Consider the following 9,586-nt stretch of genomic DNA (forward strand, 5'->3'; position numbering starts at 1 on the left):
GGCCATGAACGGATCAGCCCCAGCATACATCCAGGACATGGTCAAACCCTATACCCCAACCTGCCCACTAGGGATGAGCCGAGTACTCTGCTGAAACGAGTATCCGGTACGGATAAAGCACTTTTGCCGAGTACAATCTGAAAAATCTAAATACATTTTTTTCCAAAAGATAAGTTCTGTCATTGGATGTTTGTTCAAGTGTTCATTTCTTCATAAATGTGGTTTTTTGTAGTTTTGGTGCTATGAAAACAGAGAAAGCACCATGATTGACAGCTGTGATGACTCCAATTGTCAGGCAGGTGTATGGTGACTTTGATTCCGCGGCCCACCGCCCAATCACCGCTGCGTAGACTCTAGCTTCAAAATTCAGATGGCTGTACTTGTATCTGAATATTTTGGCTCACCTTTGTACAGTTAGGATTAGAACCTTACATTCAGCTCTTTCTTGTGTAGAATTCATTTTTGGTTTTATGTGGTGGCTAGAGGAAAGCTCATGGAGTTAAAAAAAAAAAAAATCCCCGGGAGGTCATAAATATTAGGTCGCACCATGAGCAGTACAAACACAATATGTACACAAGGGCATAAGTTTGGGTTCAACATTTGGGAGGTTGAGATCTCCACTTGAGCAAAATTGAAATTCATTTTTGCATTCTGCAACAATTTATGGTGCAATGTCTTTATTTGTAAAGGAAATTGTGATAGGTTTTTGAGTGGGTTGCACTGACAGGTTTAATGAACATCACCCATTACCCATCCCCTCTGTAAATTACGCCTATGAGCATGATAATGCATTTGATTGGTATAAACTGATGCTTAGTTACACACATTTATAGATGCTGACAAATAAGCCTAAGCAGACTGGTCAACAGAAACAGGAGCGACCGCTGACACCTATTATAAACTTATTTGCTCAGTGACCAAACATTCCGCAGAGTGACTCACAGTGTGAAGTGAGCCACGGTTCACACAATGACTTGTTGCTGGTCAGGACAGCGAGGGCTACTGGGGACCAGGACACACTGTCCTGGCTCTGACCTGGACCAGGGAAACTGAGACCAGACACATCAACTATACTGTTGTTCTGAGTCAGTGGTGAAAGTCCAAATGTTGAGGTACTTGCACTTTACTGAGTCTTTTCTTTTCATGCAACTTTCTAATTCTACTACACGCTTTAGCTACTAGTTACTCTTCACATTACGATTGTGCACACAAAACACAAGTAGTTTATCAAATCTTTTGTTTATTATAATGAAACAAGACAATAATATAACTGCTACAAGTCCAGGGGATGACTGGACATTAAACACACTGTTTGGATCCTTTACACTTTCTAAAAGTGAGGATTTTTCTGCATGAGTACTTTTACTTCACAGACTTTTTCAATGCAGGACTTTACTTATAAAAGAGTACTTTTACCGTGTGGGTATTAGTATTTTTGCATAAAATGCTCATATATTCTTTTGGCTTTTCCCTTTCCTTTATTGTGTTATATCTCTGCTGAGGTTTCACAATGGATAAAATGCATTCCAGTGTTGAAGAATTAAAAAACATTTATATAAAATTGAGAAATTAGAACATCATTAGAAATTTAAAAAAGTAATCTAAAGTAATTACATGCAATATGTTACATTGCTTTAATATGTTAATTGAATAGTAACAGTACTATACACTTTAAATAGGGTAACTTGTAATCACTAACTCTAACCCTAACCCTTACTTGTAAGCCCCTAACCCTAACTCAGACATTCCAAAGTAACCTTCCCAGCATGGCACATACTTAGTAAGTGTTAGTGTTGGAAAAGTAAAATCGCTTTATTGAGAGGGAGCTGCTTTAGGTTGAGCGATGGAAAGTATCATGTGTCTACCAGGAGGCGTTGTCAGGAATCCCTGATCCGCCACCATTCGGCTGGTTTTCTTCCATTTCAGACCCAGTTCCCACTAGCTCCACTCTTGCTACCACCGTTCCTAGCTTACCTACTCCATTTCCCTGATTTCTTCAGTAGTCTATAGCAGCCAACTTTCATTACTCAGTTGCCAGACTGTGTTTCAGCATTCCCTAACTCTCCAGCATTCAAACCTGATCCCTGATCCTGCTGACTGAACCTCTGATTCCTGCCTGGTCCCTGTTGGTTAAGTTTGCCTTCTGGTCTCCTCTGCCGGGAATAAGGAGTAAATAAACACTTAGGGTATTTAAAAGTTCTGCTTCTGGGTTTTGCTTGTTCTGTGCCAGTGAGTGTTTTATAGGAATATGCACAATGTAAAAAGCTAGGCTATACTGTTGTAGAATAACATTCATTTTGTTGCTTTGCATGTTTTTCAGTGCACAAGCTCTTTGCCATTCAGCCACAGCTGTTTAGTAAACTGTGGTGCTGTTCTTTTTTATTTTTTTGTCCTTTTATAATTTTTGGGGGCATTTTAGGACTTTATTAGATAGGACAGCTAAGACACGAAAGAGGAGAGAGAGGGGGAAGAAGTGCAGCAAGGGCATAGTCGGAACCCAACCCGCGAACACTGTGTCGAGGACTGAGCCTCTGTAGTGTGTGCAACCCGGCTTGGTTTGATGCTTTTGATTGGTTCTCCTTCTGAAATTGCAGCGCCAACCGTAAACAGTTAAATATCCTCTCAAGCTGTCTGAGAGTTGCCACTCTGACTACGGATAAAAATGTGTTCCAGGCTTGAAAACAACAAAAAAAACATTTAACACCAAAATCTGAGAAGGTTTGAGATATGTGAGCCAGCGAGCATAACAGGCATAGAGTGAACAGCACGTTAGCAGAGCAGCAGCTTCTGCTCTGTGTTGTCTACACAGGATGCGTTCATGTACAGTTTTGAGTGTAGGTCAGAAGCATTTTGCAGAGCGCTCAGAGACACATTACTCAATCAATAATAATGATCCAATAACATAATATAGAGTACAGCACAGTAAAAGAACTGCATTGTAATTTAAATTTTGATATTTTAATGTTGTTTAGGAAGTGGCCAGATGTTCACAGACGAGGCACTGTTACAACCTGCATGCAACTCAGAAGCCTATAATACATAACATGTGTCATCCAAACAAAACAACACATATATCACTCTAAACTAGTGGTGAAACAGAACAAGTCACTTTGACAGACACATGCAATTGAAACATAGACGCCAAGTTCACAGAAGGACTGAGGTCTGCATGGTGACAATGGAAGACAACAACTGGTTTTAAATGATCCATTCTTTGTATGGGAACTTCCTTATATATATGGTGTAGTTTACCAGAGGACACACAAAAACAAGGCCCTTTCTCAGAGCAACAAAAACTTCCTCCTGGGACTTAGTTTTTAACCCCCTAATGCCTACCATACACTAACAACTCTGAAAAAACTAAAGTCTGACACCATCTACATCCAAAGAAAATCTGGCATAATTGACATACCAGAAGATTTTCCTACCAAGACTTCAAAATAATATCCAACATGTTGGATTTCGTCAGAAGTCCAGACGGGGAAAACATTGACTAGTTTATGACCATATTGCACCAAACGATTGAAACGGGAGCGACACAACTTGCAGAACTCATGATTTCATTCCATATTGGAAATTTGTTGAACAGTGGAACCCTTAAAAGTTTGTTTGGTGTAAGACCTGTCGGCACTAGGGTAAAATAAGTATGCATCCAAAGAAAAGTGCAACCGAAAAAAGTTGAATTCATCGTTGCCCGATAGTCTTACCTCAGCGTCCTACATGTGATTCTGTGAGGTTGGTGAAAGCCTAGCGGCTCCCGTCAGCCTGAGCGTTTGTGGTGCTGTGTGTCTGAGCCACCTTCATTCCTCCTCAACACAGTGGCAGAAAAAAAACTGAGTCAGCCTGAGGCACGATCTCGCCCTGCCTCCAGTGGTTGTCTTCACTATTGTTTACAACGCGCTTTCAAGTCTGCCGAGCTGTGTGGTGTGTGTGTGTGTGTGGTGTGGGCGTGCGCGCGCGCGTGTGCGCGCATACGCTTGTGTGTGTTTGTGTGTGTGTGTTGGTATGTGCAGAGGCTGGTTGGGTGTGTATAAATAGCAAAGTGGGGAGGGACAGAGGCTTGCAGAGCAGCTGACTCAACACATTCTAGTTTGGGTGAGTGCTCATCACAAAAAGCGGTCTGGCTGCTGCTTTTCCAAACACCGCAGGACTCTGTCCAACAACACATACTATCACATAACCGTCAGGTCATCTAAGTCGTACAACTGTCAAAGAATGTAAGATTGTGTAAGATGTAATGAAAAACAACAAGTTAAATTGCCAACATTCTTCCTAGTTTGGATTAGGGACTGCTTTCATATGGGAATGTAGGTACATTTATTACAGTGAAAGAGTCGAATGCAATTACAGCTGGAATAATTAATAACTCAAAAACCGTTTGGGAATTGAAACCTGGTTCCAAATTAGAACCGATATCAAAATGCCAAGAACTAGGAAATGGCTGTTATTGAGAAAACAGGTCGCATCTAAAATCTCCTCCTTGTACTATATACTCAACATGTATACTATCCTCACATACTGTACTTTTGTGTAAATAACAGTAGTGTTTACTTTTGGACGCAATGAGTTGTAATTCAACATCACTTCCTGAGAGCCCCCTTGCCAATGGGAACGTTCAACCAGGTAACCCTTGCGGCATTGCCAGATAAAGCTTAACTTGCTGAATGGGTGAATAACTAGAACAACAGTTGTTTTTTTTAAATAGTTAAAGTAAATAGAGTTGTTTGACGTTACAGAGAGCCTTGGTTTCTCTCTGTTGTCTGTTATGAACGTTGTTGTTATACCACATTGCATTGTGGGATATTTATGCCGGGTACTGTAATACTTACAGAAAATAGTATGTAATTTGCATACTGTACATAGGTTTTGGTCAACAAAAAAATCTCACATACTATGTAGCTACTAAATAGTTTGGTGGTGTGAATTTTAGACAGCAGCTGAGTTCAGACCTTCCTGAACCCCCAAAATGTGTCTCAGGAGATGCTCATCTGCAAGATAAACTGGTACACAGCCCTCTAACCTAACACAAACCAAACAAGGTTGGGCCAAAACCCAAGGGTCCCATAAGCGTAACCAGTTACCACTGACAACTGTAATTCAGACCAATACATTTAATTTTACGTTGCAGAAGGGCTTCACCATTAATTCCTAAACTGTAAAATCTCCTTCGTGATGTACAAGTTAGAAGTCGCCACTGGAAGAACACAAAGACGTTTGCCGAAACATTTGGCAGGACACAAATATTCCTTGGCACGGGATTGTAAACTACCCTATGGCTAGACACATATCTGGACACATACACACTAGAAGCCTTTTTGCATTGACCACAACCCATCTTCCATACAAAGGTAGAGACAAAAGAATCTTAATCACGGAGACTTTTGGATGCTACACAGCCAGGCCTAAACAAGGACTAGATTTTACTGCTTCTTTGTTTTGGGCTCTGTAACCATTGCTATGGTTTCCATCACTAGTTGCTTTTAATTCAGCTTTGGTGAATATTGTTGGCAAATAAACACCCTCTACTGGTGATTTTAAATTGTACACCCTCTTTATGCCACACATCATGTCATATGTTAAAAATCCCCCATTTGTGGAATAAAGTTTGTTTTTAGGTCTAACAAGACTATCCCATCACAACAAGGCCTTTATTATTCAAAGAGAGATGCTTTGAGTTTTCATTCCATTTTAATCAACACTGGATCCAAAGTCTTTTGAAGGAGGAATGCTCCTTCCTAAACCCGAAGATGCACATGTTTTTGGTCCACACAAGCACTCATCTATACAGTTAAGAGGACTAGGATTTGTAAATATTGGAGGACAGATCCAACCAGAGGGTGGATGGATGGATTTCATTATCCGAAAAAGTAAAATTTGTTTCCAGAGATTGCAATATGCCTCCAGAGCAAAAATACATTTAAATACAACATAATGCATTGTACAGAACAAGATGATTATGATTATATGACATGACAGAGGGGAACCAGAAACTGGGGTCCTAAGCAAATGTAACAAACTTGTTCCTTTTTGGAAACAGACAGCATGGGGAGAAAACAGGTGTAGGCAGTAGTAGAGTATTATGGACTTTGTAAGCAGTAACAGAAGGTGGTGGGGGGGGGGAACAGAGTGCTAAAGTTTGTAAATGGCAGAGATCTTGTTGGCAGTGTTTGTCTCAGTGGTGTGTGAGTCCAACATGGGTGTATTGTCCAGTGTAAGTGCAGGCATTTGAAACGTCAAACTGCCAATCAACTGTCTCCCCATTGATGGAAAGGGATTGAAGGAAATGTGGTGTGTGTGTGTGTGATGATAGTCAGTTCCTTGTCTTATAACATTAATTGATAAGTAGAGTTATTCTCATTAAGAAATGCAAGTATGGCAGTGTGATCAGACTACTTAAAGCTGTAGTGCTTAACTTTTGATATTAATAAACATCCGTTACATTAAAGCCGTTGCCAATGGGTTGACAAAGCATTAAGACTATCAGCTTCAAACTCTCTCTGATTTCTCAGCATGGCTATGTTCAAAGAAGTTATTACTACTTAAATAGTATGTATAAATACAGTAAAGTTATATATATAGTGTATATATATTTTATATATATATATATAAATAAGTAAAAGTAAAACCTTGTTTGTGCAAGTTGACTTAGTGCAGCATTGTGATGGACAGCATATGAGTCTTGTCTAACACTCAGTGATAAAGTGTTAAAATTATGGACGGGACTAATATCCTCAGATCTAATCGGACAGGTCTCCTTTTTTAGTGAAATAATCTGGGTAGGATTTCCACTGGTCTGTTTAAAATGGGTGTGAAGGCCTAATCATGATATCTTGAGCGTGAGATTGACAGCCTGGTGCTTTGCCATCAGCAGAGGCATGCATGTGTGTGTGTCTGTGTGTGTGTGTGTGTGTGTGTGTGTGTGGTGTGTGTGTGTGTGTGTGTGTGTGTGTGTGTGTGTTTGGTGTGTGTGTGTGTGTGGGCGTGCGACTTGCGTGTGTGTGTTGAGGGTGGCAGAGAAAGGGAAGGGAAGGTGGAAGGTGGATTGTGCAGGTATGTTTGCAGATGTTCTTGGAATGCTGCTCTCACTTTTTTAATACGTTTCAATGCAAAATTGCAGTTACATTCAATCAATATATTATATTTGAAATGCTTTGAAATATTATATATTAAATATAAAACTAAATATATGCAAGAGGGGGTCGTGCTAATGAATAGTTTTCTTTTAAAGGACAGACTGTTCCGCTAAAATGAGACAGACAGCAAAACAAATCTACACACAAAACAAACACACACACGCACACACACACGCACACACCTGTATGATTGTGGTGTGAGATCAGCTGTTAGGAGCCAGTCCTCCAGTCTCGGGTATCCACACAGAGCTTCAGGTCCTCCCTTCTGGTACCCTCTGCTTCCACTGCAGCTGGTCACATGTAGTGGGTCAGCTTCACCTGTAGGGGAGGCACACACAACATAGACAGCTTCACAAACTGGTGTCATGGAACCAGCACTCACTAGCAGAAACACCCTTACATACATTACATGTCATTTAGCACTCACTGGATCGGTTCGCAGCCGAGTGTGAAGCGGCTGGGATGAGATCAGCCACTTAATCTGAGGCCATGGTTCTCAGCAGGAAACCGATGGAGTGCTCTCTCGGGTAGGGATGGAGTCCTTACCTCAAGTGAAGGAGTTTAAGTACCTTGGGTCTTGTTCGCGAGTGAGGGGACCATGGAGCGTGAGATTGGTCGGAGAATCGGAGCAGCTGGTGCGGATTACATTCTGTTATCGCACCGTGTGACGAAAAGAGAGCTGAGAGAAGGCAAAGCTCTCGATCTAGCGGGCAATTTTCGTTCCTACCCTCACCTATGGTCATGAAGGCTGGGTCATGACCGAAAGACGAGATCAAGGGTACAAGCGGCCGAAATGGGTTTCTCAGGAGGGTGGCTGGCGTCTCCCTAGAGATAGGGTGAGAAGCTCAGTCATCCGAGAGGAGCTCGGAGTAGAGCCGCTGCTCTTCGCGTTGAAAGGAGCCAGTTGAGGTGGTTCGGGCATCTGGTAAGGATGCCTCCTGGGCGCCCCTAGGGAGGTATTCCAGGCACGTCCAACGGGAGGAGACCTCGGGGAAGACCAGGACTGGTGGAGAGATTATATCTCCAACCTGGCCTGGGAACGCCTGGGATCCCCAGTCGGAGCTAGTTGATGTGGCTCGGGAAAGGAAGTTTGGGGTCCCTACTGGAGCTGCTGCCCGCGACCCGATACCGGATAAGCGGTCGAAGATGGATGGATGGGTCATTTAGCTGACGGTTTATCCAAAGCGTCTTCCGATTAAGTGCTTTACACCCAGAAGCAAACTCCAGACAACAGGTAGGAAGTGCAAGTATATTAGCTTTAGATGAACAAAACTACCAAGAGATTTTGTTGTTGTTTTTTCCTCCTCAGTTGGGAGCCAGGACAGCAAACAGTAGGGATTGTTGAGTGATTAGTTCTGCCTCGCTGTGAGGGGGCAGCAAGCAGGTTGGCTGATGCAGAGAGGAGTGGGCAGTAGGGATGAGCGGTACAGCATTATCTGTATGTATCTGTATTGTTACCACATGAATTATCTATACGTATCTGTACTCGGACTGGGCGGGGCCTAACCCGGAAGTGGGCAGATTTAACCGGAAGTGGGTCGGGTTGTCTTGAAATGGGCGGGGCTTTAACCGGTATGTTTTTAGCATGCAATTGATATGGGTTGATCAGAAACTGTTATATTTATTGCTGATTAGAAAACTATTTACATGACAGCATCAGCTTCAGATCAATGGTGTTGTCATGGTAACAAACAACATAATAACTTTTGCAACATAAATACAACAATGCGGTTGCAATTATTAAGTAAAATGTAATGAACAAGAGTTTTCATACTCAATATAAATTTCTTTTTTAACTTTAATTTCCATGATCAGTGTGATAACCTTTTTTTTGGTTCTTTTTATTTTCACACCAAGTAGTGTGAGTGTGTGTTCTGTGTGTCTGTGAGTAAGTAAGAGTACAGAAGAGAGAGAGGAGGAGAAACAAAGAGAGAGAGAGAGAGGGGGGGGGGGTTGGAATGTGTTTGTGTGGGTATCTTAATTTGTAATTATTTATTTATACCACAACTACCTTTTATTTTTTTACAAAACACAGCAAGAAAGTTTCAGACACTCAAAAAACTGGTGAGCCAGCAGGCAGTTTAAAAAAAAAACATGTCTGAACCAACCCCAGTTACCAGAAGTCTCCTGGTTACTAGGTACTAGTTCAAACCGAAGTATAAACAAACCTGAAGCTGAAGAAACCCTAATATTAACGGAAAGAGCCCGCAGACCTGAAGGGGAGAGAGCTGTTCACTTCTCCGTGTTCTCTGTGCGAGTGAGCGGACGGCCACACGCATCAGAAGGAATCTGGGTGGTGTAGGGAGGGGCGCTGGCACTAGCCTATCACAGAAAAGTGTAGGGGGGCGCTGTGACTAGCACGTGACTAGCCTATCACAGAACGCAGACACTGTCAGTGAGGAGTTTTATCCAATCCGAGTACAGATATTGACTCGCATTACTCGTATCATTAC

At 42.0% G+C, this 9,586-nt stretch overlaps 1 protein-coding gene and 2 long non-coding RNA genes across 4 annotated transcripts in view; all 3 read left to right on the top strand.

The window, feature by feature from the left end:
- Positions 1–4,555, top strand: part of LOC116695671 (uncharacterized) — an 18,741-nt gene extending 14,186 nt beyond the window's left edge. Inside the window, exon 3 of the long non-coding RNA XR_004333521.1 lies at positions 4,545–4,555. This is a non-coding gene — a long non-coding RNA (uncharacterized LOC116695671). The remainder of the gene's footprint in view (positions 1–4,544) is intronic.
- The window catches only part of LOC116695664 (uncharacterized), an 813,105-nt gene that overhangs the window by 464,745 nt on the left and 338,774 nt on the right, over positions 1–9,586 (top strand). The gene's annotated exons all lie outside the window — the stretch shown is intronic.
- LOC116695603 (kinase suppressor of Ras 1) overlaps positions 1–9,586 on the top strand; it is a gene marked incomplete at its 5' end in the record, with an annotated part of 81,929 nt that overhangs the window by 16,983 nt on the left and 55,360 nt on the right.

The sequence above is a fragment of the Etheostoma spectabile genome, chromosome 9, assembly GCF_008692095.1.
Source record: "Etheostoma spectabile isolate EspeVRDwgs_2016 chromosome 9, UIUC_Espe_1.0, whole genome shotgun sequence".
Taxonomy (NCBI): domain Eukaryota; kingdom Metazoa; phylum Chordata; class Actinopteri; order Perciformes; family Percidae; genus Etheostoma; species Etheostoma spectabile.